Below are 6,612 nucleotides of genomic sequence, written 5' to 3' on the forward strand. Positions count from 1 at the left end.
TGTGATGTCTTTTCTCTAAGTCGGTCTCATTACTCTTATCTAATAGCCCTCCTTCACCAATAAATCATGCTATGATTTCTAATATTGGAATTTATTTCTAATAACCTATCATCTTAAAAAGTATGACAATATTTTTTAAAAATTTGTATTATAAAGAATGGCAAAGATTATGTAATTTAACTCATAGTGTTTAAAATCAAAATTTCAATAAAATAATATTAATTTAAATAAAAAAAATTTCCTTTTTAAAAATTAGAATTAAATTAAATAAACTTATATTGTTAAAAATAAATTTTTTAATATTTATATAATACCATTTAAAAATAAAAAAAAAATTTAACAAGTTGAATTTTGTGTAAGTGTAAGATTGTTAAAATAGGTAAAAAGGATTTTAAATTGAATAAAAGGTAAAAATAAATTAGTGAAGTTAAAATTGAGAAAAAGAAAAAGAAAACTAGTAGCTTATAAATTAACATATTTTGATATGTTACTTCAAGTAACTTATCAAAATAAGCTCTAAACTAGTAAAATAAATTTATGTATTAAAAGTATGAAATAGAAACCAATAAGTCATTGGTCTATGTGGTTTTGGGTTCTGTCTCCTTAAATAAGATTTCGGATTTAAGCCCTCTCGATGAAAAAACGTGGTTGAGATAAGAGATTCCTTTAAAGGTAGTCAGTTAAGTTTCTCGACAAAAAATAGTCATAAGTAAAAACTTGTAAATACTCTGCATCACATCGAATCAATTTAAAAAATTAAAAGACCAAATTAAAAAAAAAAGTTAAAAAACTAAAAATTAATTTAACCTAAAATATACCTTTCCACTTGAATGTATTATTCACGCTTAACAATATAGTTATGTGTGTGTGCGCGTGTGTTACTAGTAAAAGAATGACGGGTTCCTCCACCAAGTGTCACCATTTTCAGTTTTTTTCAAATATGGAAATGTCACGATTTCCTTCCTCTGCTTCTTCATTCCAGCATTGGCCTCTACTTTTCAAATTTCAAATTTGAATGGGTACGGTTTCCCTAGAAACAAAGCAGAGCCTCCATGTGGCCTCACCTGTTCCGCTTAATTACTTTTTGAATTTAAAAATTTTCATCTTTTTGTTCTTCTCCTCTTTTTCCTCTTCTCTTTTCTTTCATCAAATTCTCCATCAACAAACCCTTCGAACCTGGCACACTAATCCCAACTCCTGAATCAGCTCCGACTGGCTCACCTGCTTCTTCTCGCTCCATCACCGACAACAATGACAACTCCATTTTTTTCTCCTTCCCTTTCTTCATCTTCTCTTTGTTCTCATCTCTCTCCTCTCTTATGTTTTAAGTTGTTGTATGTTAAAATCAATGTTTATTGATTTTTGGTTACGAGTCATGTTCTGTTTTTGGGTTTAATTTGTTTCAATAGACTTTTGTAAATAACAAAAATATCTTTTGATTTTCTTACTAATCATTTGTCTTCATCTTATAACAGTGGACGCTTCAAGCACGAGGTGCCACAAGTTACATATCTGGTATAGGAAAGGACAATTTTGGAGAGGAGATGAAGAAAAAATGTACATGTGATGATGTAAAGGTAAGTTTAATCTTGTGATTTGTTTCCTCCTTTCCTTGTGATAAGCTACTCTGTGCTTGACCTATGAATACCTCCTTTCTTTGTGATCAGCTACTCTTGTGTTGTTTGTGTGGTTAGTGGTGAAAGGTCAGATGATCAAACTTTCCTTGATTGTTTTATTCTACTTATTATATAACTCAATAATAATGATATTTTATGCTGTTTTTTAATAGTATACTTCTTCAGCTTTACAAAATACTTGATTGCAAGGCAATTAGGAGGAATTGGGTGGCTTAATAAAAGGTCTATTGTTTTATTCATAAAAGGTTATCAGTTGGGTGGCTTGGAGTTTCTTCAGACCCAAGCATTGTTATTTAATTGGTTGTTTTGAACTGAGTTTAGTCTAAGCAAAGCTGCAGAAAAAATTTCACTTTATAAATAAAAAGGACAGAGCATGAGAAAAAAAATTTACTATAACTGATTTTCCTTTAAAAAATGGCTTTTAAATTTCACTCTCACTTCACGTCTCCATCGTTTCTTTTTATTTTTCCTTTTCATAAAAAAAAAGAAAGAAAGAAAAAGAAAAAGAAAAGTTTGTTATGACTATAACAAATTAATTGTATTACAGTGGTAGTGTTTTGTAGTAACTCTTGGTTGAATGAAAACTTTGGAATAATAATTTATGTGCTTGGTTTTCCATTGCCCTTGATATATGACTAGGTCTTTTTCTATTGATTTCATTATAATATTTGTGTCTTGGACTTGCCATGAGTTTCAATGTTTTAATTTTAACTATTTTTTTTCTTCTGGATTTCATTATAATATTTGTGTTTCAGTGTTGAAGCTTCCTATGTTGGCTTGGTATCCCTGCAAGTTTTGTTGTAGCAGATTCCAAGGTGAAGGTGTCACTTTAAAGTTTCCTTCATGTTTGAACATGCTACTATCCATTTGGGAGCAACTTACATTCAATTTTTCATTTAAGGAATCAAATATTTTTCTACCAGCAGCAAGAAGCCGTGGGTAAGTGTCTATTATCGTCCATCTTTTTTTATGATTAAAAATCTGCAAGTATTGAATGATACAAAAAAAGGTAAAAAAAAATATTGATAATAATCTATAGTGCAAATCAATCTTTGGCTTTTTTATGGGTAACATAAGAAAGGAGAAATTTTTAAATTTATTATAACACGTGCTACTTTACAACCTGCCTATCTAGTATTAATGCATGATTTTGAAAGGAAAAATCAAAAGGAAGAGAGATCGGAGAGTTAATTCAAAATATTGAAACTTATGAAGATGATAATTTTAAAATGTTAATATCTTATTTCATTCACCTTCTATTACTTAGCCTTATGTGCATATCCTTGCAACAATCTACTTCTACTATCTACTACTTATATCATATTTTAAAAATCTTCTGTTATACATTATCATTTGCCTCTCAAACACCTCATCTTACTTCCATTTTTTTGTGTGTAATTAATATATCATACTTAAAAATCTTTTGTTTCAAATCTTATTAAGCAAACAATGACACTGCTTGCTGACACATAGCAATTATTCTTGTGGTGGCAGTTTATACTAATATATGGAAAAAGAAATTGCTCCTACAAAGTGAGAGTGTATGGAAAAAGAAATTTTTCCTATAATGACCGAGGCATGTTTCTCTTCTCTTTCTTGCTTATTGTCATATAAAAAAAATAGAAATAGGAAAATACTAAGAAGATTTTAAAACATGTCCTATATCTTTCGTTCTAAACATACTTTTGGAAGAGGTGCAACAATTATCTTAATATTTGCTTAGTTTAGTACTGCTCTTTAATAAAACTTTAAGTTTTTTTTCTTGATAATATGTATTATAAAGCTTTGCATTGGATCAACATAGATTACTCTGGTAAAACTTCAATTTAGATTGGAAAATAACATAGAAACACTTTAAAAATGCATCTAAGATTCATTCTCCGGTGTACAGAGGTTGTCACTTGTGTTGGTTGAAGAAGCTCACTTCACTTGGTAAGGTTATTTGTATATATCTTCTCATGTTTTGTGCACAACCTTCTTTTTTAGTTTCTGTCTTTTTTCACAATATCCTTTTTTAAAGAAGAGCAACGACCAAGTGCTTGCTATCAACGAGGTTCAATCTCCTTTTTTTTGAAGTATATTTCCTGTTAGTGAATTTACATTTTGTAATAAGCTTGTGGGTATGTGTTCATCACTGCAAGGTTTCCGCATTTGGGTTTCTCTCCGATTGAAAAAAATGGGTCACTTTACACTAAATTTGTTTGCTTTCACTTCTCACCAATCTGATGCATTATTGGATTATTTTTGCTATTTCAAGTTTGCTTCTCCTAATGTGTATGAGTGGTTTCGGAATTCATTGTAAAGGAATGTGTAATGGGTCTTTATGAAGAAAATCTTTTCTTTTTTTTGGGTAATAAGTCATAGACGCTTTTCAAGCTTATGCTTATTACAGTCTTATTGACTTTAACACAGGGAAGTCTTCCTTTCCTGTTGGTAAGTTCCAACAACATACGTGTTCCTTCCATATTGCAATTTTTATGACTTCCCTATCATTACATAAATATTGATCACGTTTGATTTATTTGCTGTCTTATTTTCCCTTTCCATTTATTTGCACATCGCAATAGAAATATTTTATCAAAGACACAATGTTTCTTGTTTACGTCTTCCTCACTTGGTCTATGGAATTTTTTTGTTAAGGTCTTTGAATTGTTAGGTTTTTTTATTTCTTCTATCCTATGCAATCCTCTCATTTTTGTCTATTCAAATTTAATGTGTACCTTTATAAAGTAAGATGCAACAAGAAAATCGGAAGCAAAATATTCTAAAGTATCAAATGATGATATAACAATAGCTTCTTCTAATTAATTTGATGGAATGTCTATCCCGCATATTAACTCTTTTCTTAATATGATAACTGAAGAACATTACTCTCGAGAATTGGGAATTTGGAAAATAAGTTGGTTGGGTAAAGTAGATAGCTTATGGCTTAGTATCCATTGATGATATCAGCTGTTATTCTCTAGAAGCCTTGGCTCATAGAATAACGGTTGTAGGAACTGATTCTCATCCATTCCTACATTTTGAAGCAGGAAATGAACACATGGAAGTAAATGATTTCTCTTCCATGACAAGAGTTTTTTTACTTTTTTTTTGTTGCAAAATGTAAGTAATTATTAAAAATCTTAGAAAGTTGGAGGAACCATCCTAGATAGGGAATTAGCATCAAAATTATTTTTTCCACAAAATAATTTTACACTTTGGAACACCTACAGGCAGTCAAGCATTTGTCTATCATTCATAAAGAAAGAAGTGAAGCATATGCAAATGCCAATGCCAGAGTCTCCTTGAAAAGTATGTATACAAATATTATTTTTTTTAAAAAAGAAAGAAAAAAGAATTGTGGTTCTATCCAGAATCCTTGGAAACACAACAGGAAAGGAAATTGCTATTCATAAACTCTTATAACTTCTGCAGCTTAAAGATTGTCCCATGTTAAAGCATGAAAATTTAGGTTGCTTTAATTTAGATTTTTGTGAAGCTTTAAAGGCTATTATTCTTTCATCATCCCCCATTCTATATAGCATCCATCTATTATTGTGCTATGTTTTTTTGTACAAATATGGCAGCAAAGCTAGGCCAAGGAGATGTGTCAGATTTTTTAACAACTGCTATTGCTATGGAGGTCTGTCACTTCGTGCTTCATCCCCTTTTGAACTTCATTTTAGCTTTCTCTTGACCTACCTAACTTTCCCTAGAGCAAAAATTGTATCTACATTTTGCATCACTAATACTTATTTGTGCCAATGTATTTCTCAGGCAATGGAACAGATCAAATGCTTTCTTATAAGCGAAGATGGCTTTTAAGCGTGTGCTAGCACAATCTTGAGACACAAGCATGCTTTTAATTGTGTATATTTTTTTCTTTAATAATAATTATAGCATGACAATGTGCTGTTTTTTTTTTATTGACATATTAGTAGTTAATTATTAATTTTTTGTAACTAGAGAATTGAACCCATGATCTTTGCAATGTGCTGTTTTAAAAATGTTAATAGCTTCTTTCATTCACCTTCTATTACTTAGCCATATGTGCATATCCTTGCAGCAATCTACTTCTACTATCTACTACTTATATCATATTTTAAAAATCTTCTGTTATACATTAGGATTTGCCTGTCAAACACCTCATCTTACTTCCATTTTTTTGTGTAATTAATATATCATACTTAAAAATCTTTTGTTTCAAATCTTATTAAGCAGACAATGACACTGCTTGCTGACACACAGAGCAATTATTCTTATGTTGGCAATTTATGCTAATTACTTACATGGTCAAAATTTAAAATTAGTATATGGAAAAAGAAATTGTTGCTAGAAAGTGAGAGAGTGTATGGAAAAATCAATTGCTCCTATAATGATCGAGGTATGTTTCTCTTCTCTTTCTTGCTTTTTGTCATATAAAAAAAACAGAAATAGGAAAATACTTAGAAAATTTTTAAAACAAGCCCTATATCTTTCATTCTAAACATACTTTTGGAAAGGGTGCAACAATTATCCTAATAAGTGCTTAGTTAGTACTGCTCTTTAATCAGACTTTGAGTTTTTTTCTTGATAATATGTATTATAAAGCTTTGCATTGGATCAACATAGATTACTGTGTTAAAACTTTAATTTAGATTGGAAAATAACATAGAAACACTTCAATATAAATTGGTTGAAGTGGTTTACTTGTACAGATGGAAATTTTCTAGGGCCAAAGTGACATTTTTGGAGACTAAATTGTATGTTTACTTGTATGTAATTAACATTGAAAGATTAATTTGACTTACAAATTGAAATTAAACATTTGTGTATTTATTATTAGAGAAGTTCTTACCTAACTTCTTAGAGTCTTAGTTAGGTGTAAGATGATAAAATTTAAACAGGTACCGATCTAAACATGCAAATCAATTTAAATGACATATTCAGATCAAACAGCGGAAACTAAATATTACGAGTGTATCTTTAGCCATTGCATATCAAATGCGAAGCA

The 6,612-nt window shown here is 30.0% G+C and overlaps 1 long non-coding RNA gene across 4 annotated transcripts; it reads left to right on the top strand.

Moving 5' to 3' along the window:
- Positions 1 to 908: 908 nt before the first annotated feature.
- LOC114409356 lies at positions 909 to 5,658 on the top strand. Of its 4 annotated transcripts, none has more exons than XR_003666046.1 (4): positions 909 to 1,019; positions 1,476 to 1,577; positions 2,393 to 2,576; positions 3,132 to 5,658. It is a non-coding gene; the product is annotated as an uncharacterized LOC114409356 (long non-coding RNA). The 4 variants fall into 4 exon arrangements; XR_003666047.1 differs by adding an exon at positions 1,668 to 1,703 and having other exon boundaries at positions 910 to 1,577; XR_003666045.1 differs by having other exon boundaries at positions 912 to 1,577; positions 3,132 to 5,262; positions 5,397 to 5,658.
- Positions 5,659 to 6,612: the final 954 nt, after the last annotated feature.

The sequence above is a fragment of the Glycine soja genome, chromosome 4, assembly GCF_004193775.1.
Source record: "Glycine soja cultivar W05 chromosome 4, ASM419377v2, whole genome shotgun sequence".
Classification (NCBI taxonomy): Eukaryota; Viridiplantae; Streptophyta; class Magnoliopsida; order Fabales; family Fabaceae; genus Glycine; species Glycine soja.